Below are 27,477 nucleotides of genomic sequence, written 5' to 3'. Positions count from 1 at the left end.
GAGGCGTAGCTTCAGAATGGCTGTAGTTAGGCTGTGTTCTCATCTCTCGTATTTCCCGCTCCAGTTGTGTTTTCATTGTTTTGTTACAGGCTCGTGAGCTTGGCTTTTTCAAGTGGCAGTGATGATACTTTTCTTGTTTTTTAAAAAAGAGTAAAACAATGGCGATCTAGTGCAGTTACTTCAAGACACACACCAGCTACCCTTCACCAGTAAATTGAAGGCCATCAAATTAGTAGTTCTTAGGGAGTCTGTGGACCCCCTGAGATGAAATGCAGAATGTTACATGTGTGCATGAATATGTTTTTCTGCAGATTTGCACAGGTATTTGACAGCCCTTCTCCCATGCATGGCCTCCAATATCTTTCCCACCTTCCCTTGGCTTTGCCTGTTGTGTCCCTCAGAGGTTCCTGAGCCCTTTACTTAAAAAACAATTTTAAAAAAAATTTTAAATTAATTATTTATTTGTCTGCGTTGGGTCTTTGTTGCTGCATGTCGGCTTTCTCTAGTTGTGGTGAGAGGGGGCTACTCTTTGTTGCGGTGCGCGGGCTTCTCATTGTGGTGGTTTCTCTTGTTGCAGAGCATGGGCTCTAGGCGCACGGGCTTCAGTAGTTGTGGCACGCAGGCTCAGTAGCTGTGGCTCGTGGGCTCTAGAGCGCAGGCTCAGTAGTTGTGGCGCACGGGCTTAGTTGCTCCGCGGCACGTGGGATCTTCCCTGACCAGGGCTTGAACCTGTGACCCCTGCATTGGCAGATGGATTCTTAACCACTGCACCACCAGGGAAGTCCCTGAGCCCTTTAATTTGTGGAAGAGTCCAGGGAGAGGAGGCCTTGAACATGGTCTCTCCTTACTACAACATTGCGAGTCTTGCCCTCCCCTGCCTCCTCCTGGTGCCTTGAGCACCATTCTGAGCCAGGATGACTCTCTTTCTTCTGGACTTAGTGTCAGGCCCTGGACTACATGCTGTGTGCAGCTCCCCTCATTTAATCTCAAGATTCCCCTGTAAGGGAGGTGGTAAACATTCAATAACACTTTCAAGCTATTAAATAGAGGAACTGGGACTACCAGTCACGTTTGCCAGATTCCAAAGCCAGTGTTCTTCCAATACACTCCACAAAAATGCCAGCTGTCATCGTCTGAGCACCCACCAACGAGACACCCTCTAGCGTGCTCCCTCACAGCCATCCTGCGGTGCTGCAAGGCACCCCACTGCGCAGGGAGTCCTGGGGGCCGCCTTGCAGCCCTGCTTCCTGTGAGAGGCAGAGGACTAGCCTGCTCTTTGGGCAACAGTGGCAGAGCTCTCAGAAGCTTCTCCATCCTCAGCCACTTGGCTGGATTCTTCATTCCTGGCCCAGATGAAGGCTCTTCTCAAAATGAAGACCGGAAACTGTGGCCTTCTTGCCTACAGTGATTCTGCTGGAAAAAAGACAAGTAACACAAATGAACCATTAGCAAGCAGACACCATCCGTTATCTGACTTTTAAAATTAAAGTAATCATAATTACAAGGTGTTTTTTAACGTAGTCACATTGGCATGAAAAGTATAAACCCGAAGCGCAGGGATTTTAACTCTGGGAGTGTAATTTGTGTGTAATGCTATGAACATTGTCAATTAAAAAAACAAATTGCTGTGGCTGTGCTCTGATGGCACTCTGAGAAGGTAAAGGTATTTACTATCTTGCCATGCCCCTTGGTCTGTCGTGCTGACCATGTAAACAAAGGATAAACCCAGGTAAAGCTTCTGAGATAGAGGCTCCAGATGGCCTTAGCTGAAAAGACACCTGGCATCCAGCGTGGCCATGTGGCTCTTCATACATGAACCATGGCACAGGCACACAGTGGTGATCTGCGAAGTTTGGCTTTTAGCCTCTCCTCTGCTGTATTTAACCTCTCCATACCTCACATTTCTTCCTTTTTTCCAGCCATCACACAGGCTGATTGTGAAGATAAGTGTACAAGAGATACAAGCGCCCTAAGCTCTCTTGGGTCAAGGGAGTGCTGTCCCTCTGAGGAGTGTTTTGCAGTACAAAGCAGAAGTCAGTGCACATCGGAGACTGATGCTGTGGCCGTGGGAAAGTTACTTAAGCTCCCCTGAGCCTCAGTTTCCTCTTTTGAATATGATTCCATCATTCAAAATCATGGGTGATCGTTGTGCAAGTGAGCCCAAATAGATCAAGCACTTAGCATTGTCACTGGTACATGGGCAGTGGGGGAGAAGGTGACTCTTCTCCCTGCCCCCTCACCTCCCTGTGTGTCCCCAACCCAAGGAGAACCTAGAGTAGGAGCATTAATCTATTTCTCAGACACAGTGCCAAGCTTAAAAATACATCTCTAGGGCTTCCCTGTTGGCCCAGTGGTTAAGAATCTGCCTGCCAATGCAGGGGACAAGGGTTCGAGCCCTGGTCCGGGAAGATCACACATGCCACGGAACAACTAAGCCCATGCGCCACAACTACTGAGCCTACGCTCTAGAGCCCGTGAGCCACAACTACTGAAGCCCGCGCGCCTAGGGCCCGTGCTCTGCCACAAGAGAAGCCACTGCAATGAGAAACCCACGTGCTGCAACTAGAGAAAGCCCGCGTGCAGCAACGAAGACCCAATACAGCCAAAAAAACAAAATCTCTAGCTCTGGAGATGGCCAGGGAACTTTATTATGGGGGGTGTGTGTATTAATCTATGTGAGTAAGGATGCATAAGTCAGGGTCTCACCTAACGAGAGGAAGCTTGCCTTGGTGACTTCAGTTCTTTTTACTCTGATTTGAAGATCTTAAGGTGAGGAAAGATAGAGTAACAACATATATTTGAAGCTAGAAGACTCAGTGGCTTGTTTGGAGGATTTTTTTTTAATGGATAGCTTAAATTTCCAGCAAAAAGTTCTGGGTAGGTTTTGTCTAGCTAATGGGAGAATTGCACATCGGGCACTAACTATTAATGGATGAAATCCTGACAGCTACCCTTTTATAGATCTTCATTGTGAAACAGGGCTTCATATAGGTTGCCAGCTAAGAATCGATCTTGGATCCAATTCCATCAGAGCAGTTTTAATATTTTTAGAAGTAATGCTCACCCAAGCACAGCAGACGGTGATATGGAATACCAGCTGTTCACAAAAATCTATGTTTTAATTAATTTCTAGAAAATTAAATTTCCTTTTTTTTCTCTCCGATGCCTTCTGTCCAAACTGTGTGAAACTGCATCAGGGTTCAGGAAATGGCCTTTGCAGAGAATTTAGAGGTGAATTTGGATGTTGACTTGTAGGACATGTGGATAGTATGGTATTGGGATAGCTGGGGCCAGGAGACCTGGGCTGTAGCCCCAGTTCTGCCTTTCATGAAATGTGTGATCTGGGCTTGATCACAAGGCCATTGTGGCCCTCAGATTGTGCAGTTATTAAATAAGGGGATTTTATGATCTCGGGGATTTTATGATCTCTAAACTCTGATCATGTTTTCATTTCAATAAATTATTATTATAGCTGCATGATAGAAATGAAATACAGTGTTTGTAAGTCTCTGTCCTAAAATTGTGATATTATATCCTTTAGAACCGTGTAGCTTGGGTGGCTCTGAAGAATAGTTTGGGAAAAATGAGATTTAAAGAACCAAGATATTGGTTTTTGGCAGTCTGGCACTACATCCTCGCCATATTAAGTGGATTCTCTTGTTCTGTATTTGAAGAGCATGTTCAGCTTGCCTTAGACCTATTACTTTCCCATTTACCCAGGTTTCACGTTTTGTGATCGGCCACCGTAAGGCCACCTTCTGCGTACACCTGTGATCAGGTTTCTCAGTTCAGTGAAGTCCTGTAGTGCTGTTCATTGATACTGACTTGGACTCTCAGATGATTCCTTGAATATTTCTTTCTGTATATATTCTGACCTCTCTTAGGCCACTGATTGAAGTCTAGTTCCCAGGCCACCTGCAATAGAATTACTTGGAGGTTCTTGATAAAAGTGTGGTTCCCTGTTCACATCCCATTCTTACTGGAGCCAAGTCTCTTGGGATAAGACATAAAAATCCTAATTTTTTTTAGCAAGTTTCCCAAGTGACTCTGAAATTTAAATCGGCCTCAGAATCACTGTCTTTGTGAGGCTATACCTTTGTTCATGTTCTCAGAATCTAACATAACTGGAGTTCAGTGATTATTTTTTGAGTAAATGAATCAGCGCATGAATGGGTGAATATGTAGTAGTTTGTTGGAAAGCTATAAAATACCTTTACCCGCCCATTTGTATTGAAGCCTCTGAGATATTTATTGAATGAACGAATGGTGCTGATAACAAGGTGATGGAAGTAGTATTTTCATCGATAAATTTCTAACCTACCACCTTTCATTTCATAAATCTTCCTCAAACATTCATTTCATAAGTCTTCCTCAAACAATATATCTGTGTTAGAATATTATTGAGTGTGTACTGAATGTTACTGGAGGCGGCTGTGCTTGTGCACAGGTGTCTTTGACCTTGTGTTCAGAAGCACACTACTCCCTTGGTGAGAAGCTTGTAGGAGAACATAGGCACCGGGTTTCAGTGTAGGAAGGCCATCAAGTGGACTGACTAAAGGGCGGGATGTGGAGGGTGGGTAAACATGCTCTGGCTCCTTGCTTTTGCTTGTTGTTTTAGAGCTTTGTGGTTGTTACATAACACCCCTAAAACTAGAGACTAGGCAAGGCCAAAGATGCACTGATTAAACAAACTACTGCTAATTAGCAGTTAATCTGGAAATGGCCTATCTCCTTACTTCATTTTATGTTGATGATGTAGCCTGAGGGGCTTCCAAAGCCCATTTGGCTGCTGGGGGCTGGGAAGTGGATTTTGGTTCTGAGGCCCAATCTCTGCCTGCTCTTTATGGTCAGGGCAAGGCTTGATCAGTGGTAATTTCTTCAGTCATGGCCCCTTTCTCCCATAATGACAGTAGATGGTTAGGACCCTTTAATTGTTGAGGAACTCGGTTATTCAGCAGATAGATGCAATCAGAATGACGGGAAGGAAAGGTAGGTAGCAATTGATTTAATATGTGGCCTTTGATAGAGATAAAAAGTATCCAGAGCCTGTGAACACTGCGATTGCTTGATAGTTTTAGTTTGAGTAACGGCATAGAGATGGTGATTCTCTAGAGGGGTGGTTGAGAGGAAGAATTGAACTGATCTCTAGGCTTCTTAATTCTTAGAAACTTTTCTGTTAATAAAACCAGCCTAAAAAGGTGAAACGTATAGTTAATAGCTAATAATCTAAGCATAGCAGACTCTTTACTGTTGTCACATTTCTTCTAAGTAATTCTGTTTTGGCAGTACATTTTGTTCTTAGAAAATACAAAAGTGTAGTAATTCATTTTTCAGAGAGCGAGGTGGATACTATCCATCTTTATTCCCTCTAGAATTCACAATAGCCTCCTTCACACAATCCCTGTTGGTGTGAAATATTTTTCTAGTCTTCTAAGATGAAATTTTTCTTCCTAGTCTCCTGAGTCTCAGTTTTCTCACGTCTAAAATGAGAGTTTTGTATCACAAATGATCTTGGACGCCTCTTTCAGCTCTAATAGTTAGATTCTGGGTAAGAGACGTTTTTTTTCTAAATGGATAATAAGTTTAACTAAGATCACACTTTACTTGCAACATTTTAGATCTCTTAATATTTGTAATCTAGCCCTAATATCTTTCCTTAAAAAATTTATTTTTCTTCCTCCATCCTCCCTTTCCTAGATTTATTGAGAATGTATTCTATAGTTTGATTAATTTGCAATAGAAAGGTTGAACTTAGATTTTAAATAAACCGTTTGTATTCCAAGGATGAGCTGCAGTTTCCTCAGTTCCATGAAAACTGCCGCTGGTGGGTTTCTCTGCTGTGCCTTCCCCTGGATTCTGTTGGCCAAATTCCCTCTCAGGTTTCAGTGCAGTAATGATGACTGTGACAAGAGGCCCTGCTTGTGTGGACAAGAAGCAAACAGAACCAGGAGTCTGTGCACACGAGGTTTCTGGGAACCCTGGCCATAGCGTAGTCCTGGTTGTGCCGTGCATGGCTTGTGTGACATCGGTGGGGAGAGGCCACTGGTTGTGTCTTTGCCTTTGCTCAGCAGTAAAGTGAGAGGGTTATAGTAGACAGGCATTGAAGTAGATGACCTAATACTGACGGAATACTTCACATTACCAAAGTGTCTATTAAGTCGTCAGAGAAATTACGCTAGTTATAGTTTGAGTGTAACACGGACTTACATTCTAATTCACCAAATATTAGTCATGTAAATATGGAATAGAATAGAATGGGTGGTTTCACACTGGGTGTGTAAGATGGTATGTGGAGATGTAGGAAAAAATAGTAGAACTTAATATTTCTACAGTTTTCTCCAACTTAAAAGTTGTTTTTATATTTTGAACTAATGTAGGATGCATATTGTTTCTAAATAAAAATATCAGGGCCCTGCATGCTGAATTTTTACTGATTGGGGTTTGTATTTGGGGTTAGAAGACCACGAGAACAGATTATAGGTCTCTTTTGCCCAAAAGAATGTATTTCATTAGGACATTCCAGTGTCTGATTGTTAAGCAATAGGATCTTCTGCCTTTCCTTGGGAAAGATTATAATAAAGAATTATTGTTTGAGTGTGTCCAATTCAGCAAACCTTTACTGCTTTACAATACATTCTCAATAAATCTAGGAAAGGGAGGATGGAGGAAGAAAAAAAATTTTAAGGAAAGATACTAGGACTAGATTACAAATATTAAGAGGTGTGTTGAGAGGGGAGTAGGTTTAAGGAGGCAGTTCTTGCCTTCATAGCATATAATTAAAATAAAAACAACAGCTTATGTGTTCTAATACCCTCTTGTTCAATTCTTATGTTCACCTGGGTATGGTATGTATTTGGTGAACCTTGGCCCTTCTAACTATTCCTGCTGCCATCTCTCTTGCTACTCTTTTCTGGGTTTATTGTAATGTAAACTGACCAAACAAGACTTCTGGAAGCCCTTTAGATGGAAAATATGAAGACTTAATTTGATATCCTGGAGAAAATGAAGCCCCACCATACTGGATGTTCACATCAGGTGGGCTGGGTTACAGTGCTGGTAAGTGGGTGCTTTGAAGGCACTAGGGTTAAATGTTTTGAATACCACCCTAAGTAATAAGATCTTGGGTTCTGTGGGGCTTTAAAACATCCTTTATTCTATCCCACTTTTCACTGACCTCTGCAAACATTTTATAATTCTCTATACTCTGTCTGAAAATGAGCTTTTTTTATATCCCAATCATGTACCTGGAGGAGACATAGTTTGAGAAGTAGAGAGGTTGGCTTATTGATGGGTTTAGGGCTTCTCCCTAGGTGTTCCTGTTTACATTTTTGAAATTGACCTAAAACATCAATGCTTTGCTTTAGTTTTGAAATTTATATGGTAATTCCTTTCTGGGCATGTGAAAATATTGTTTCTTGGCAAAAGCATTTTCTTTTTAGGGTTGAGCATCTTCTTTTTAATGGATATTTTTGGGAAGATTTTAATAGAGCTTAAGGACTTTCTTAACCACATACAACATTATTTTTTCTATAAATTTATGGGAAAGAGGATCAATGAAAGGGTTAGCATAACACTAATTAGTGAATGTCATTTTCTCTAAAGCTGGCCTAAAATTGTCTTTGCATGCAGAAAGAGTTTGAAAAATTGATCAAAACTTAGCACCAGAAATGAAAAAATATTACAAACAAATAGGTCTTTCACTATAAAAACAAACTATCTGTAACAGCAAGGAAAAATAAAATAAAAAATTCACTGTCCCTAGCTCAACTATTTTTATTGATAGTTATGCATGTTGTTTTTATTTTTGTCCATATAGTTATAAATCACTTATTTGATCTGGAGCAATTAGTTTGTATATTTTTAAAAAAATCTTTATTGGGGTATAATTGCTTTACAGTGGTGTGTTAGTTTCTGCTTTATAACAAAGTGAATCAGTTATACATATACATATGTTCCCATATCTCTTCCCTCTTGTGTCTCCCTCCCTCAGTTTGTATTTTTGATTTTTATCTGCAATTTATATATGATCACTCTTTTAGTTTTTCCATTTACTGTACAAATATTACTGAAATAGCTACATAATGGGTTATCCAGTTGATTTACTATAATCAGTCTCATATTGTTAAAAATTACATTGTGTCCAGTTTTTTGACACTGTAGACAATATTGTTGGAAAAGTATTTTTGCTTGTAGTGTTTTCCTTTTTGGGGATTACTTCTTTAAATTAAATTTGGACTTTACATTTGGAGTTTCTGGGTCAATGTTACTTTCATGGTCCTGAAATAAAAGTTTGTTTTATACTTTTTGGAAGAAGTTTTTTGACAATAATTCAAAATGGAGAAGAGAGAATGACAGAGCTAGCCTAACCTTAGTTTTTAAGCTTTAAAAAAACACCTAGAAACATTTAAGACATTTGCCCAGGTAACAAAAGTTAGTAGCAGAATCAAGACATGAAGCTAAGTCTCTACTGAGTGCCAATGAGCTCATTGGGGCCTGGCTTCTCTCATTCCCGGGTTCTCAGACTTTAATGGACGTCAGAATCACCGGGGTTTCTCAGAGCTGCATTGCTGGGCTCCACCTCCAGAGTTCCTGATTCAGGGAGGCCTGAGAATTTTCATTTTTACCAAGTTCCAAGGTGAGGTCAGTGCTCACACTTTGAGAGCCGCTAATACCTTTTAGCCCTCGGTCAGTTTGTGTGTCTCATCCCTTTGATCTGTCTATAAAGCAAATACAAATGTGGGAGAACATATGCTTACATAGTGCTTACTACATGCTGGGCACCTAACTGAGTGCTTTGAACATGTTATGTCATTAATATCTCTAGTGATCCTTTGAGGTAGGTGTTACTATTTTTCTCTGTATTACACATGAGGAAATGAAGGTACAGAGAGGTTGGATGGCATTAAGTTCCCTTAACCAGGAAATGTTGGAGCTGGTATTTGAACACAGGCAGTCTGGCTACAGAGTCCATGTTCTTAACCACTAGGTGAAAACAAAGGTAGTGACAGTATCTACCTCCTAGGGTTTTCTGTGACGATTATATGAGATAACCTTTGCAGTGGGCTGGCACATGTGTGTGTTTAAAGTCTCCTTCCCTTATTCTTATTCCACATGTAAAAATAAAGTCTGATTTTCCAGCTGTTAAGCCCTGTGGTATGTTAAAACACTGACCAGAAAGTGACTTTTGGCAGGAGAGGCAACTAGCCAAGTGTAGTTTGTGTCACAGTTGCTCTATAAAGGTATGTTGAATGAATATGTGAAGTCTGAATTGTCCGAATTAATGTGAAACCATTGCCGTTTTCTCTTGTGACACTGGATTAGATTTCTAATCTAAGATTTCTTAAACAGGACACAAAAAGCACGAAGTACAAAAGAAAAAACTGGTAAAATGGACTCCGTCAAAATTCAAAACTTTTCTATCTTTCAAAGAACACCTGGGGATAGAAAGGCAAGCCGTAGACTGGGAGAAAATATTTGTAAAACATAAATCTGGTAAAGGGCTTCTGTTCAGAACATATAAAGAACTCTCACAATAATAATAATAAAAGAGGCAGCCCAATTAAAATTTGGGCGAAAGATGTGAATAAACAGTTCATTAAAAAGGTACATAAATAACCAATAAACACATGAAAGGATGCTCACCATCACTAGTTGTCAGGGAAATGCGTATTAAAACCTCCGTGAGATACTATTACATACCCACAAAAATGACTAAAAGACTAACAATGCCAAATGTTGGTTAGGATGTGGAGCAACTGGAACCTTTATATGGTGCTGGTGGGGATCCAAATTAGAAACCAGTATGGCAGGATCTTATATAGTTAAACATAAATTTGCCGTATAACTCAGCACTCCAACTTTTTGGTATTTGACAAGGAGAAATGAAAACATATGTCCGTATAGACCTTTATGTGGATGTTCATAGCAGGGTTATTCATAACAGTCCCAAACTGGACACAACCGAAGGGTGGCATATCTGTACTCTGGAATACTACTCACAAAGGAGCAAAATATTAATACATGCAGGTACATGTTGACTTCTAATGAATCTTAAAAAATTATGCTACGTGAAAGAGGTCAGACTCAAAAGAATAAATATTATCTAATTCTATTTGTATGAAATTTTATAACTGGAGAAACTAGTGATAGAAAGCAGGTCAGTGATTGCCCGCGCTGGAAGTTGCCTGTGCATATAGACTGCACAGGAACACCAGGAAGCATTTCAGGGCGACGGGATTGTGATAACTTGCATGGAGGTAGTGGAGGTTACAAGGTTGTGTATAATTGCAAAATTTATCACACTGTACAATTGAAATGAGTGGCTCTTATTGTAATTTATTATTTTAATTATAATTAATCAGTGAAATGATAAATTATACCTCATAAAGTGAAAATGTTTAAAATATATATAGCTTCTGCCAGTTTATCTTACTTGCTTCTACCAGTGAAGCATTCTGCAGTGTTTCTTAATTAAATGTGGTAGTAAAGAGTTATTCTTCTAAGCATTTTATACTCCTAGTCTTTTACTAGTCATTATGTGAGTGGAGAATTTGGAAGGAGGTTACTTTTTCCCTTTCTTATTCTATGTTTTTTTAAACCATATTAATCCAATTTGCTGGCCCTTTATTATTTTCCCAAGAGCATTTTTTCCACTTACTATTAAAAAGACTGGACAGGTTGATGGGACACATATTCTGTTTTGTACTAGACAGCTTGTAAAGAAAACCAATAACATTTGTATTTTAAAAGGGCCTCTCTCAACCTGTTTTCTTACCTGTGAAAGAGCCCGAATACTGCCCCTTGCAGGGCTGCTGTGAAGGTGAACTGAGACCACCTGTTTGCTGTGGCTGTACTATATGGCCAGGGCATGGCCCTCAGCAGGGCCAGTGGCTTTCCTGTGCTTTTCCATGACACTTGGTTCAGCTTTCTCAGAACCAAGGCCTGGGAATGTTTTAAAAGGTTTACTGGAAATGTTTATTTTCTGTGACTGTGTTTTATTTATTCATTTACTTACTATTCCTGTGTCCTTAAAATGAAGGCTGTATTATACAAATATTCCGATCAGATTTAAGATATCATTCAGGCCTAAGAGAATATTCTGTTCTTTCAACATTGTTACCTAATGTAGCATAATAGCATAGGATTTCAAGTTTCTAAATTAATTCCAAGGAAGAATGTAAATATAGAAAAGCTTGCCTTTAGAGATTACCTAAATTTATGTATAAATTCTAAGTAAAATACTGGCAGTGCATGTGGATACAGAATTACATAATCCTTGTGATTATAATGAAATTGAAAAGTTTTGTTTGGTTTTTACCTGGATGAGTTCCTTCGTAAAAATTATTTTCAAGCTTTTAAAAGGAGCCTTTTTGGGTGGGTAGATGCTGACTCTTTTATCAGTTTTCTAATATTCTAGACTCTGTGCTTAAGTTAAAGTTTATATTTTCACCTCCGACACTCAGTAGTGTTTCCAAGCAAGTAGCTTTTCCAGTTGTCTGAAATTAGGCCCAGTCGCTGTCTCCCTACTGCTCCTAGAGTATGCACTGCTTCTGGTAACAGATGAGAGCAAAGGTGCACCAATGAGATCAATCCATAAACATTTTGAACTCAGATTCTTCTCAGATTTCTAGGGATATGAAATTGACAAGGCACAAACTGCTTCTCTAAACTGACTTGTAAAAGAAATTCATTTTAAGAAAAGATGGAATATTCTCTAATCACACATATATTGTTTGTTTCTCCAATGTATAAAAACACTATGCTATATATTGTGGGAAAAGACTAAAATGAATAATAGCTAACACTCAGCAAGAGCTCATTGTGTGCCAGATGCTACACTAAATGCTTCATGTGGGTGATTTCATTTAATGCCTACAACAGCTCTGTGAAAGAGCTCTTGTTAGTTACACACACACACACACACACACACACACATTTGAGGAAACTGCTGCTTTAGTAAAATGCAAATGCTAGAACTGGGATGCTAATTCAGACCACAGAGGTAGTGTTCTTAACTCCCGTGATTAACATCCAAAGCCTCACCTTCCTCATCTGTAGAATGGGGATAACAAACAAGCTTGTCCTGAGGGTTAAATATAGTCATGCTAAAAAACACTTGGTAGTATACTTAATGGTAGTAGCTATTATGGCAGTCATTGGAAAGGGATTGTAAAGATTAAAATAAATAAAATGTATGTAAAGCACTTAGCAGAGTGTGACACCTAGGTACTCAGTGGCACGAAGAGACATCCTTTGAAATGGACCTTAAAAATTGACAGGGTTTTTACATATGTAGATCAGTGCTTGGGGGAAAAACCATGACCAATATTAGGGAAATGCATGTACAAAGGCACTGAGATGGGATTGAGGACTGTTAAGTAGTCAGCCTAGCTACATTAAGGTACCTAGGAAGAGTAGGAAGCTGGATAGCAAAGGTAATTTGGGGCCAAATCATTATAGGTGAATGTCAGGCAACCAAGTTTGGCTTTATCCTTCTTTTGGAAAGCCAGTATGCCGATTTAACTTGCTCAAAAATGTGCTGTATTTTTCCTTAGCATTAGTAAATTAATGATTTAGACACTTGAGGAGGAGAGTTCCCTTGGATTATTTTCTTATTATCATATCATTTAATACATTAATTTTCCAAAATGTCCTGAGATGGTGCCCTGATAGAATCAAAGCTGCTCAGAAAATGAACCATTGGCTTCTTTCAAGTAGCTTCTTAGGGTTCTAAATTATTGTGTTGTCAGGTCCCAGATACTGTCTGAAGTCTGTCTTTTGTTATATCTGATGTATTCAAAAGAGTTTTCTGTGATAGTTTGGTTCATTCAGGTTGAAATGATGAAGATAACTCCTAGAGAAAGCTGACAATGTAGGTTACAATTGAAAACCTGGAAGCAAAGTACTGTGGGCTGTTCATCACATCAACAATTGATTCTTTTCAAATTATTACAATGAAATCCAGGTAGAAAAAGCACTGCTTCATCAAGTATATTATTTTGTTCTGAGTATAAATGTGTTTCCTGTGTGACATTCATTGTGAGTGTGTGTGTATAAATCTGTTAGTGTGGGCTTTTATGCCTTTTTCTCTTAACTCACGTATTCATTATAAGGTTCTACAGTATATATTTTTAAAACATTTACTTTTTTATTAAAGTATAGTTGATTTACAATATTGTGTTAGTTTCAGGTATACAGCAAAGCAAATATATATATATATATATATATATATATATACATACATTCTTTTTCAAATTCTTTTCCCATATAGGTTATTACAAAATACTGAGTAGAGTTCTCTGTGCTGTACAGTAGGTCCTTGTTGTTTATCTATTTTATATACAGTAGTGTGTAGCTGTTACTCCCAAATTCCTAATCTATCCCCCCCAACCTTTCCCCTTTGGTAATCATGAGTTTGTTTTCTAAATCTGTGAGTCTGTTTCTGTTTTGTAAATAAGTTCCTTTGTATAATTTTTAGATTCCACATATAAGTGATATCGTATGATATTTGTCTTTCTCTGTCTGACCTACTTCACTTACTATGTGAATCTCTGGGTCAATCTGTGTTGCTGTAAATGGCATTATTTCATTCTTTTTTATGGCTGAGTAGTATTCCATTGTATATATATCTACCACATCTTCTTTATCCACTCATCTGTCGATGGACATTTAGGTTGCTTCCATGTCTCAGCTATTGTAAATAGTGCTGAAATGAACATTGGGGTGTACAGTATACATTTTTAAAGACAGAAAACAACTATATTTGGTATTTAACAACTCACTTTACCTCACAAATACTGCATTCTGATTTGGCCAAAAGGTCTATGTTTTCAGTATGATTTAAATGAAAAAATAATTAATAATGGTATGACAAAGATAAATCTATGTTACCAAATGGTATGATATTTAAAAGGGCAGGGGGGATGCCATAAAACTTTACTTTTTTCTATTTCAAATGAAAAATAAATTCGTTTTCTCTGTGCCTATTAATTAATACAAGTGAGTTTGCTTTATTAGACTTAGCTCAATGAGACAGCACAGTTTTCTTTTAATAAAAACCTATGCAAGGCATCATTTCAGCCATGAGGAAAATAATGAATGTTTTTAGTTATTTTGAATAAAAAATGTGTAACACTGTTTTACTTAGAGCAATGTAGGTGCTTTTTCTGCTATGCCTAAGTTTTGAACAGATAAATGTTTCAAACCAATGTGTCATACATCTGTTATAACAGAGAAATGAGGAAGAAAAATCACAGTTAACAGTTTTGACAGGTTTGTACCAAAATGGTATTTAATAAATCCAGATGTTCTACCCGGAAAAAAATGTAGAATGACTCATAGTTTAACTTAATCTAAAAGAAAAGCCTTCATTCATATTCACCAGTTTGTATTTAGAGTCCCACACATTTCTAATATACTGACAATAACATCTTCCCTGTAGAGAGTAAAGTTGACTTCATACGAGCTCTGATTAGAATTTTAACTAAAAACAACAGTTCAGATGATGTAATTTTCATTCAGATTCTCAACTCAGTTATGGAATAAAATATTGCACATGTGTATCGATATAAAATAAATAAGATGTGGTTACTGCCAGGATTTTACTTAAACTAGAAATAAGTGACATTCTTGTAATCATTTGAAGTACACAAAAGAACATGAACTCTGGTTTGTGTGTTCCCCAAGGCTTAACAATCATGTTGCAGTCATCCCTTGGTGTCCGTGGGAACAATCCAGGACCCCTGTGGATACCAAAATCCACCAAAGCTCAAGTCCCTTATAGTCAACCCTCCACTGCCTCTGGGTTGCACATCCGTGGAAATCTGTGGTTGAAATGTGTTTGAGGTGATATCCACGTGATGTTTTCAGTTAACTAACTGAAGCATATTTTTGTAAAACTGTCTGTAAATGGTAATATTAAGGATAAAGCAGATCTTAGTACATTATAGAATCTTGTCATATTTGGAATATATAAATACATGAGATTGCTCATGATAATTCTTTGTTTTAGAGCATCTAGAGCCTTTCCTCTACTGCATAGGTGTGTTTCTTATCCTGTGGAATACATGGTTTCCTTCCCTTCACTGGTCACCCTCATATCCTAATTATAGAGCCATAGAATTTCCCCAAATCTGAAATCTGACACCCTATCACTGACCCCAGACCTTTTCTCTGATTCCCTTCTTTCCCCCATTTGTGTGTTTGTGTGCGCGCGTGCGCGTGTATGATACATAGAAAGAAAGAAAACATATTCTGTTTCGTGACTTTGCTTCTTGATTCTTTTTCATTAGTTTTTACCATTCTCAATTACTATTACATGATTAATTTTAATATCTGGCAGGATAAGCCCCTTCAGCTTTTGCTTTAGTTTCTTCCAAAAAATGTCTTAGCTGTTATTTTTCTTTTTTTCTTCCATATATGTTTTTAGAATTAATTTGTGAAGCTCCCTCCAATTCCTGATGGGATTTTATATGAAATGCAGTGATGTTATAAGTTAATTTTAGAGAAACTTGATTATCTTTAAAAATGTTAACTCATCCTGCCCATGAGCATCTCTATATATGTATACAGATTTTTTTTTGACATCTTTATTGGAGTATAATTGCTTTATAATGTTGTGTTAGTTTCTGCTGTATAACAGAGTGAATCAGCTATATGTATACATGTATCCCCATATCCCCTCCCTCTTGCACCTCCCTCCCACTGTCCCTATCCCACGCCTCTAGGTGGTCACAAAGCACTGAGTTGATCTCCCCGGGCTGTGCGGCTGCTTCCCACTAGCTACTGGTTTTACATTTGGTAGTGTATATATGTCAGTGCCACTCTCTCACTTCGTCCCAGCTTACCCTTCCCCCTCCCCATGTCCTCAAGTCCATTCTCTATGTCTGCGTCTTTATTCCTATACAGAGATTTTTAAATGTGCTTTAAGGTTTTAACATTTTCTCCTTGAGAATCTCGTGCAGCCTTTGTTAGGTTAATTCCTAGATATAATGCTTTTGTTGTTGTATATTATTTGTTGTCCTTATTACAGTGCAGAGGAATATTATTGATTTTATGTATATTGGTTTTGTACTTGACAGTTTTGTAAAACTCGCCCATTAGTTCTCCATTCCCTTATCATACACCTCTTTGGTTTTTTTTTAGTGGTCTGTGGGTGGGGTGATTAATTCTTTTGGCTTTTGTCTTTCTTAAAATGTATTTTACATGATAGTTTTGCTGGGTAAGGATGGTTGATGGTTTTTCCTGTCAACATGTTCATCATATCATTTTCATATTTCCAGGATTTTCTTATCGTTAATGTTGATGTTACTTAACTGTTTTAAATTCTTATTCTCTTTGTTCCCTCACTCGTTATTTCAGTAGTTATTTCCTCTCTATCTTTATTCTGCCCTTAAACTCCTTGGATTTTGGTTTTTCTTATGGTGTGAGGGAGGGATCTTTGCCATTTCTTTGCCTTCTCTCTTGTCAGTCTTGCCTAAGGCTATTCTAAATCATTAGCCTTTAAAAAACACCACTTGGTTGTTTCTTAATCTCTCTCTTTTTTTATTTTTTGGTCTTCTTCTAGTTCATTGATTTCTGCCCATATCTTTATTTGCTGCCTTCTCATTTCTGACTTTATTCTCTTGGCTTTGTCTTCCTTAATGAATTAACTTATTGGCTCAGAGTCTCCTGCTGTTACTGTTTCAGGCACAGTCCACAGATTTTGGCATGAGTTCTTCCCTTGTCATTACGCCGTAAGGATTGTGAGTTCTCCTTGCTGTTTCTTCTTGAAATCACATATTATTTTTCATTATTACTTTTACATATATTTCAGATAGGATATCTTCTAGTTATCCTTTTATTATTTGTTTCTGCCTATTATTATATTGAGGTAAGAACATAATCTGATGAACTTTTTGGTAACTTTTTGAGGATTCCATTGTCGTTTATGAAGTGGTCAGTTTCTGTGAATATTCCATGAGTGCTTAAGAAGAACACATAGTCTGTGTTTCTAAAGTTCTGTGTGTTACTATTAATTAGTATATTTACATTTTCTCTGTCATTTCTGAGAGGAGTATCTTAATATTATATGTAATATATATAATATTATTAATCATTTATTTAAATATCCTGTCAGTTTCTATGGGGAGCATATTAAAGTAACTGATGAAAATAGTTGATTTGTCTATTTATCCCGGTAGATCTGTCACTTGTTTACTTATATATTTTGTGGTCAAATTTTTAGGTACATAATACTTCTGTGATTATTGTAGTCTTGTTCTGTTTCATTCCTTTTCTTAGTAGGCAGATTCTCTCTTTGTCCTTGATGATGTTTTGGCTTTAAAGTCTATTCTATCTGATAGTAAAATTGCTATATTGGCTTTCTTCCATTTTATGCTCCTCTGACGTACGTTTTCCATACCTTTAATGTTGATTCTTTGAGTCACGATTTTTAAAAAATTCAATCTGAGAGTCTTTTGGGTATTAAGTTTCGTCCATTTACTTTATTGCTGTTCTGTCTGCCTTATTTATGCCACCTTATTTTGTGTTTTGTCTTCATATGCTTGTTCTTTGCCTGCCTACTTGCTTGCTTTCCCGCCTTCCACTGGAAACTCTTTCAACTGGATGTTTTAGCCCCACCCCCCCACCTCAGTTCTTGGAAATTCTTGACTGTTAGCTTTTCAGCTGTTTTTTTCCCATCCGTTTACATTTTTGTATCCTCGTGAGACTCATCTGGAGAGTTTCTTGACCTGGTTTCCTCAGAGGATATAGATTGTTGTCTTTCATTCCTAGTGCTTGTGTTCCTCAGCTGCCTTAATATCTTCTCTGGACTCATTTTAATTCCCCTGGAATTATCACCTGTCTTGGTAATGATGTCTGCCTGAGACTAGAAAACTTTGATAGGAAAAAAAGGGAGGAAGAACCTTTCTCTAAGTGAGAGTTTAAGACTGTCTCTGAAGCAAGAGTTGTGTGACCTTATGGGATAACTTGTTTGGACTTAGGTTTTCCCAGTAGGAAAAGAAAGGAATAAAAAGAATTCTCAATAACTGAGTTCTTTCATGTATTAACCTCTATGCCAGGCACTGTCCCGCAGTATTCTCATTTAATTCCAACAGAAGTCCTCTGAGGGGTAAGTAGCTACCATTCCCATTTTACAAACAGACCTAGAGGGAGTAACTGACAGAAGGAGGTAAAGAGCAAAGGTGGAGCAGAGTCTTTAGGTGAGTCACCAGCTTTAGATACTCCGGCAAGCCACAGTCATGAAAAGAGGAGCATGGAAAAAGTCATAATGCCTGAGATTATGCATTCACTGTGTGATGATGTGTGGGAGGGGGTAGGGAAAGACCAGTGTGTTGAAATGATTTGTTGCTTAGAGGAAGTTAACTTTTTCACGGAAGCTGGAAGGGTGAAAGCAGTTCATTCGGTGGGCAGCTGAATTGGGCTGATCCTACGAAAGAAGAGGAGAGATGTTTCCTTAGTGAATGTTCACGGAGACCTTCATAAGACGCCAGCATGGAGGGTACGTGATAGCTTAGCTTCAAGTAGGTAGAAAACATCAAGTTCATAACAAAAGAAATAACGAGAAAGTTTTTTTTTTTTTTTTTTTTTTTTTTGCGGTACGCGGGCCTCTCACTGTTGCGGAGCACAGGCTCCGGACGCGCAGGCTCAGCCGCTCCGCGGCATGTGGGATCTTCCCAGACCGGGGCACGAACCCATGTCCCCTGCATCGGCAGGCAGACTCTCAACCACTGCGCCACCAGGGAAGCCCGAGAAAGTTTTTTTTTAACCCTGGCAAACGCAGTTGTACAGTATATTTACACAGCCAGGCTTCTGTCATTATTCAGTCTACATTTTAAGCTTTGACTTTTCCTTGACTCTAATTAGCGATGAGCTGCTAGAAGGTGTCAAGCCAAGGAGAGAGCTGGCAGGTGGTGGGAGGACAAGAAATCAAGAGTCCAATGAGAATCCTTTTCCCAGTCAAAGGAAAACCAGGCTGCAAAAGTTAATATGTCTCTGGCTGCCCCCTTCTCTTCCCTTCTCTGTGTCTTTGTTCATAAATCATTCACAATCTTTCGTTTCTCTGGTGATTGTGACTTATTTCTCTGATGGGTTTCTGTGCTGTTTCCCCTGAATAACTGCAGTCCAGGAGAGAAGGGGGACTGTTGTGTTTTTTCGTATTTGTTCACTGAAGTTTTGTTATACAAATGAGTGGGTAAGCAGTCATGGAAAATGTAGCAGTAGATATGAATCTTGCCTTTCTGCTACGAAATGAGGGTTTTGATTTGTTTCTAGGAGAGCTCTGTCTCTGAGTCAGTATGCCTGTCTGAAAGGCTAGCCCAGAAGAGTAGATTAGGGCCCAGAATCAACGGAATTTAATGATGAAAGTGATATATACCATGTCCAGGAATGTCCAGGAATCTCATAAGAGAAAATAAGAAAATGTTTAAAGAGAACATTTATGAAAATGAAGTTGTGGGTAAAAATGAATTTAATCACCACTGACTGTATTAACCAGTAATTACTGTGGATAAGAAATAGTATGCTGAAAGATGAGAGAACACATTGTTTTGTGACAGAAGTGTAACACTCTGTTGCAACTTTAAGAGTATAATAAGTAGAGAAAATGAGGTAATGGTAAAAAGTGAAAAATAACTGGGTGTGGTAACATGTGGACATTTTCCATCTAAATTGTTGCTTTTAATGACAGAGACATGCTGCTCCGGGAGGATGTGATTGGAGGTCTGCAGTGAGATTAAATAGGTCCCGGAAGAAACCATGGTTCAGTGTTCTGCAGATGTTCAGACATCAAACAGTTCTTTGCCTTTCTGTGAAATATCCCTCAGCAGAGGGCGGTGATGAAGAGAGGAACTGGATCAGCGTGCATTTTTCTTTTTCTCTGGAAATGCTCTGGACCCCTAAGAGGCTTTGAGCCAGGGTCCATGAATGGGAAGCTGTAAAGGGAAAAGAAAATCACAATCCAGCAGGTCAGAAGACCGTAATTTATTATAAAATAAGTACCTAGATGACATTTCGTTGTTTCATCTTTCTGAATTCGCATAGCACTTGCTTTTTCATGTAACTGTGGGAATATGACAACAAGGAACACACTGCAGTCTCTTTTCCATCCCTCTCCCCAGGTTCAACTCTGTAATAGGGAAATTGGGTGTTTTACTACACGCTCTGGCTCTGCCTTCCTGATCATACAGCTTGGGAAGCTGGTGACATGAACTGAGTCCATTCTAATAATGCACATAGCAGCATGGCTTAATATTTCACAATATGTTTTGTATGATGGATCGATTTATGTGCCTTGTAAGTTGAGTCTGAATAGTCAATTTTCAAAAATCATTTACAAAGAAATTTGTTTTACATTACACCTTGATTACCTAAAACCTTAAAAAAACCCAAAATAGTGTTTATTTAAACATACCACTTAAAACCTAAATGTTTTGAAATGCTGACTGAAGCACTTTTCCTTTATTTTTCACATCAGCTGACCTAGTTGCTGTCACATCTTCTGGGTCTACCTCCTCTGGACTTCTAGCCCCAGTAATGTTCTTTAGCGCACTGAACAGATCCAGTCCATGTGGTCTAAACCGGATCATCTCGAGGGTCACCATACCCTTCCTGCCTGCTTGCCTTCAGCCAGAGCCTCCTGAGTCAGCCCCACCTGCTGTGTCCCAGGAAGAGGGGAGAAGGGGGTCCAGGTGGCTCTGCACAGAGACCTGTGCTTCTTGAAGCTGAAGGAAAGTACTGTTAAGGCCTAATGTGTTACATTTTAAGTTAGGATGAGATCTGAGGTTGGTTCACCCGTTCTGTTCTGTCTCAGTGCCCTGAATCGTACTTGGAATGAACTGTGGAGATGTATAAATAAGCTCTTTCCTCTACCATGTTCATGTGCTGCTCTTGAGTCATATGCCGACACAGTTTTGGTTTAGATGCCATATATAAAATATATTCATGCTCGGACCAGAACTAAAAGTGTTTGTATTCACCATATAGAACTTTGCATTGGTTTGGAGTATCTGCAGATACTCTATTAGCTATGCGCTCAGCTTAATTTCAAAAGCAGTAAAAATACCAGAGCAATACTTTAAATTTCAGCAGTGGCTTTGAGGTAACATTAGCCTTAACTTCATGGGCAAATGGACTGCTTAGTACAAAGGAAACTAATTCTGTTTTTATATAAATTTATTTATTTTTGGCTGCGTTGGGTCTTCGTTGCTGTGCGCAGGCTTTCTCTAGCCGAGCAAGGGCTACTCTTCGTTGCGGTGTGTGGGCTTCTAATTGCGGTGGCTTCTTTTGTTGAGGAGCACGGTCTCTAGGCACGGGGGCTTCAGTAGTTGTGGCGCACAGGCTCAGTAGTTGTGGCTCGAGGGCTCTAGAGTGCAGCCTCAGTAGTTGTGGCGCACGGGCTTAGTTGCCCCGCGACATGTGGGATCTTCCCTGACCAGGGCTCGAACCCGTGTCCCCTGCATGGGCAGGTGGATTCTTAACCACTGTGCCACCAGGGAAGTCCCCTCGTTGTAGTTTTGATTTGCATTTCTCTGATAATTAGTGATGTTGAGCATCTTTTCATGTGCTTTTTGGCCATCTGTACGTCTTCTTTGGAGAAATGTCTATTTAGATTTTCTGCTCATTTTTTGATTGGGTTGTTTGTTTTTTTGACATAGAGCTGCATGAGTTGTTTGTATATTTTGGAGATTAATCTTTTGTCGGTCAAAAACATTTTAAATTATTAACAAAATGTGACTGTTCCTAGGGAATGGTCTTGAAATAGAGTTTAGTCATCGACCTCAAAGAGGAATATAATCTAATAGACTTAAGCACATTGAACTAGTATTTCATTTCTGCTTTTTTTTAGTCCCTACTAGTTGCCAGCCACTTTATATTAAGAATTAGTATATTATGTGATGAATAATTATGTGATGAATACCTCATCATCTTGCCTTCCAGGAGCTTCTTGTCTAAGAGGAGAAAAAAATGCATGAACAGGCCATTTTAATATACTGCAGTAAACACTGTCATAAAGGTATGTACACGTGACCACTCGGAGAATTTGGGGCAGGAAAGCAGAGAGATTTAAGGGGCAGATTGTCCTCAAGGTCTCCCTGTGTCATCCTACGTAGAGGTGAGACCTGTGGCAGTAGGTCCTTACACGCCCTACGTGGGTCGGCTCTTATGGTTGACTTGGTTTCTGATGTCATCGCCTCTAACTACTTGTGCCTTTAGGCAAGTTACTTACCTCTCTAGTTGGTTTCTTCATCTATGAATTAGGGACAGAAGTAAAAATACCTGCCTCACAAGGCAGTTATGAGGACCAGAGAGATAATGTGCCTTAATGTGCTTTGTAAACAGGGAAACGGCATATGCATGCTATTAGTTGACATTCTCGGCACTCACCTTGTCACTTGATCTAATTACTTAATCTGTGTATACTTTGTACTTAGGTGTAAAATGGAATAATAGTAGTTTCTTTGTAGGGTTAATTGTAAGGATTAATGAATTAAAATATGTAAAGCCCTTAAGACTGTCTAGCACACAGTAGAAATTGGTTATTTTAATTATTATTGCGGCAGAAGAGGTTGACCCTACCTCTCAGTGATTCTGATGGAAGATTTTCAGCGTGCTCAGTTTACAGTGCTCTCAGCGTAAAGATTCCATGTAGTTTTAATGGCTTAATAAAACTTGTGTGTTGTTGGACTGCTGTTATAGTTGAGCATCCAGAATTGGATTAACTGACTAACTGCAGGTAGGATTGTCAGAGGTGCTCCATATTAGATCACTCTTGAGGCTGAATTGTTCGGAAATGCTTCTTTCTGGTATTCGTATCATATACTCTACTCTGGCTGCAGAAAGTTGGTTTAACGAACAGTGAATAAGATGCTGCTCTTTTTAACAGTCTTTAATAAATTGTTCATTAAAAACTTCAGCCTGGGGCTTCCCTGGTGGCGCAGTGGTTGAGAGTCCGCCTGCCGATGCAGGGGACACCGGTTCGTGCCCCGGTCCGGGAAGATCCCACGTGCCGCAGAGCGGCTGGGCCCGTGAGCCATGGCCGCTGAGCCTACGCATCCGGAGCCTGTGCTCCGCAGCAGGAGAGGCCATAGCAGTGAGAGGCCCGCGTACCACAAACAAAACAAAACAAAACAAGAAAACTTCAGTCTGGAGTGTCTGATGCTGTACCTTCAGTAGGCCACTTATAAGGAAAAACCCTTTTCCTTTTCTTGTGAGGGCTATGTGGTGTTGGTGGTTGGTGTCTTTTTCCTCCTGATACTTTTTTCTTTCCTAGCAAAAAACAAAATCTATAATAGATCTATTTTGTTTATACAACTACAGCAAGGTGAGTAGCCATTTCTGATAACTTTTCTTTTTTTAGTAGTAAATCATAATGCTTCCCTTTTGTTTGATTTCTTCTTAAGACATATTTTAATTCTCCTCCCCTTGGGATGTCTAAAAAGGCTTTATTTCATCTGAATTTCACTAGATGTGTGAAAGAAAATGGGTTTATAATAACAGTTAATAAAAAACAGTACCAAACAACATTGCTTATTAAATGTTTACTATCTATACCATCCACAGTGCTAGGCATTTTAATACATAACCTCATTTAAAAATCATTTAAGAACATTGGGAGATATCCCCCGCAGTAATTTTTTTTAAAAAAACTGGATGTTTATTTGAAGGTGGCTTGAAGCTGCATTTACATAGCAGGAACTCTGTAGTGTATTTACTGGGAGGGGAACTGTTGGAAATTGCGGGGAGGAGTGTGACTGAAGTCCTCCAAGCTGTACCTTGAGGTCAACACCTCTCGCCCTACCAAGGGACCAGAAAATCTCCCGTGAGAAATGAGTCCTTTAGATTAAGTCTTCCCATCTTTGGGAGCCCCCACTTAAAATGCAAATGTCCCTCAGAGGTAACTGATTAAATAGGAAATCAGTCATGAAATTATCCTCCTCTGAGCAAAAATGGAGCTGAACAAAGGCTCAAGTGACTTTTAATGGGACATGGAGAAACGGCGATGGAAATTTTCTTGCTAGCGGTAGTTCCTAGGGAATTAACTGACAGGAGAACGGGGGACCTAGGGAGGAAATACGGAGTGGGGAGGGAGAACAGGAAAGGGGAGAGAGCGTGAGGCGCCTCCCTGTACTTACATGGGGATCCCAAGTTATGAAGGGAGTCTCTGTTTGGCTCTGATCCCTCCCTCAGACAATGCTTTGGTTCTCTTTGGTTCGCTATTGTGTGTTCCTGGAATGACTCTCAGCCCCATGCGCAGGCTCAGCAGTAGATAATACAGCTGTAGGATAGGAGCCAGCAAATCCATTTTTGAGATGCCTGGTAGGTGTGGGGACAGAGACATAGAAGTTGTCCCTGGAATGTCAGCCCTTGAAGTAAGTGTGGTGTGTGTATGTTTTCACACCAACATATTCTGTATGTCCCTGGGCTGGAGAGAGGTTTATGAATGAGTAGAGGTTAAGAAAATAGAATAGTTAATCTTTGGGTGCCAACATTTAGATTCAGGGAGAGAACACTTAATCCTATTTACACAGAATATTGTATTTACATGTCCTCTTGAATTCAAGTTAGGAACTGGTGCTAAAACACAGAAATGAGTGTACTCTCAGGGTTTACTGATTATTTCATCAGATAACAGTTCATAGTCAGTGTTATTTATTTGTTCCATTAAAGTTGAAATTGGCTTACTTTAGAGGCACAAGAATCTGGACAGTGACCTCCAGCTAAATAAAAAGTGCGAGTCAAGAAGTATCTTCTAGTTTTCAGACTCACTGCTTGAGAGTCTTTCGTCCCTATTAAAACTGGAAGACATAAAACTGGGTTTTTGGTGTGTCAGGGGAGAATCTACTAATCTTTGTGACTTACTTCCCCCAATCTGTAAACGTGGATAATCGTAACTGCCTCTGAGGGTGGCTCTAAGGATTAAATGAGGCAGTATAGTGCAGGTGTTTAATTAAACAGGCTTGAATTATGACTCTGCTGCTTCTTAACTATGTGGGCAGCCTTATTTAATCTCTCTGAGCTACAAGTGCCTCATCCATTAAAACCCCGGTTGTGGAAAGAAAGAAAGTATGCAAGATGCCTGGCATATATTGAGTGGTTTGCCAGTTGGATGTGGTTTCTTTCATGGGGACTGTGTCAAATTTGAAATCGTTGCTGACATTTAAGCCTCAGAAGAAATCAGAAGATCTGGCCGCCTCGCACCTGTGTCTCTGGCTGCCTGCTTGAGCTGTGTGCCTGTGGGGTCCTCTTTGGGTGGGACCACTGCTCCCAGCTGGCTATACCTTGCCTGCTCATTCACGCATGCTGTCCGGCTGATCCTGTAGGCATTTATTATTTTGCCAATAAATGGAGGTTTTGGTTAGGAAGTATGCAGCCCTGGCTGTGACACTTGGCATCCATCACCATGCTCAGTCAGTGTTTCCCTTTTTCTCTATTAGGCCACTGACGATGTAGTGAGAACGCAGGTTTAATCCAGATGATTTCAGCCCTGAACTAGATTCTGTCTCAGTTGACTGGGTGACCTGAGAGAACCACTTAACTTCTCTGAATCGCAGTGTTTTTTTTTTCAGGTAAAGTGGAGCATTTGGACTGGTTGGTTCTCAGGGCTTCTTCAAGTAGTGAACTTGTCTGAAAAGTGGTATATACCACACTTAAACTTCCACAGGGTGTTTGCAGAAATCTTGTATGATATCCTAAAAAGAAAATGGTGAAGTATGGATTGTGAGACCAATTAAGTGAATTAAAAAGTGGCTGAGGGCTTCTCTGGTGGCCCTGGTGGTTGAGAGTCCGCCTGCTGATGCAGGGGACACGGGTTCGTGCCCCGGTCCGGGAAGATCCCACATGCCCGCGGAGCGGCTGGGCCTGTGAGCCATGGCCGCTGAGCCTGCGCGTCCGAAGCCTGTGCTCCGCAGCGGGAGAGGCCACAACAGTGAGAGGCCCGTGTACCGCAAAAAAAAAAAAAAAAAAAAAAAAAGTGGCTGAAAAAATGTGTTCAAAGTTGTTAGTAATCCCAGTCTGACAAGCTGAAGAATTAAACCTGTGCTGTTGAAATTTTCGTTCTTGATTGAATAAAGCTGTTGAGGGCAGGTCCATCAATGTTGCAGCTCATGTGAAGCTGGGAGTGACATTCAGTGATGGATGACAGGCCTCGGATAGAATGGAGCAGTGGACCGTAATTGAGCAAGGATAAATGGGCAGTGCTATAATTTGGGTGTGAAAAATGAACTGTATAAGTAAAGATGGGGAAGAAAATATCTTAAGAGCAGGTGAAAAAGAATGCTCAACCTTGAGGGATATCCATGACCATCACTGTGTTATGTATGGAAAACATTAGGACCTCTGTTCATGTTTATTTAGACGAGCATCTTTTCAAAATATCTACTTTTTGTATGTTGACTTATGTAGTAGGATGGTAGTACATGAATAAAAACATTTGGAACACAGGCTTTCAAAAAAAATAATATGGGAGGGTGTGATCAAGTTTGGCAATTACTGGATTGGAACCTCTGCTTGTTGAGAGGTAACATCGTACTGTGGAAACTGTAGACTTTGGAGTCAGATATTCTTGAATAAAAGTTTTAGCTTTAACACTTAATGCTTATGACCTTACATAGGTAGCATAGCTTCTTTGAGTCTCACTCTTTCATCAAGTGTACAATGTGGGTTACAGTACCTTTCTCAAAAGTATGTTGGGATGGTTACAATGAGATAATTTTCTTACCATCTTTCAGCTATTGGTTTCTAGTTTGATACCATTACGGTTGGAGAATATACTCTGGATAATTTTAGTTCTTTTCAACCTGTTGAGGTTTGTTTTATGGCCCAGGATGTGATTTGTCTTGGTGAATATTCCTTGGGCACTTGGTAAGGATGTGTATTCTGCTGTTGTTAGGTGCTGTGTTCTATAAATGTCAGTTAGATCTCATTGGTTGATGTGTTGTTCAGCTCTCTGTCTCTGCTAATCTTCTATCTAATAGTTGTATTAATTGCTGAGAGTGGGATGTTGTAGTCTCATAGTGAGATGATTTTTTGTAAAGTGCCTGCCCGCTATGCCCGGAGTAGTGAGCATGGTATACCTCAGAGAAGAGAAGACTTAGTACCTGCATAATATTAGGTCTTCAGATATTCACAGGACTGCTTAATGGGAAACAGAGGCTGCCCCTCTGAACGAATGCAAAAAATCCACAGGCGTAGAGTTTTCAGTACCATACAAGGGAAGTGTTCTCGTCTTATGGCTTGCCATGAATTCAATATCTGATTCTGTCACTGTTGGCTCTCTAGGTTTATAGAAATACTGTCCTGCCTTTGTACCCTTCATGGTTGTTGAGCAACCTTGAACACCAGAACCTCCAATTTCCTCTCTATAAAATGAGTTGGATAAGTTATTCTTTTAGTTTTTAATGACTCTTAGATACAGATTCAAATATTTGGCCCTTTCTTTTGACATGTAGCGCATAGAATTAACGTGTTTTCACATTTCAC

General features: G+C 39.5%; 1 protein-coding gene across 3 annotated transcripts in view; it reads left to right on the top strand.

Moving 5' to 3' along the window:
* Positions 1-27,477, top strand: part of SH3GL2 (SH3 domain containing GRB2 like 2, endophilin A1) — a 208,110-nt gene that overhangs the window by 47,367 nt on the left and 133,266 nt on the right. The window contains exon 1 of one of the 3 annotated variants that reach the window (XM_029203778.1): positions 21,943-22,012. The exons of the other annotated variants lie outside the window; for them this stretch is intronic. The gene's annotated coding sequence lies outside the window, so the exon portion shown is untranslated. Of the gene's footprint in view, positions 1-21,942; positions 22,013-27,477 lie in introns of those variants that run through there. 3 annotated transcript variants of the gene reach the window in all.

This window comes from Monodon monoceros, unplaced genomic scaffold (assembly GCF_005190385.1).
Source record: "Monodon monoceros isolate NGI ecotype Baffin Bay Population unplaced genomic scaffold, NGI_Narwhal_1 Super_Scaffold_5, whole genome shotgun sequence".
NCBI lineage: Eukaryota > Metazoa > Chordata > Mammalia > Artiodactyla > Monodontidae > Monodon > Monodon monoceros.
Note: the sequence above shows the minus strand (reverse complement) of the source record. Positions and strands in the feature narration are given on the sequence as shown.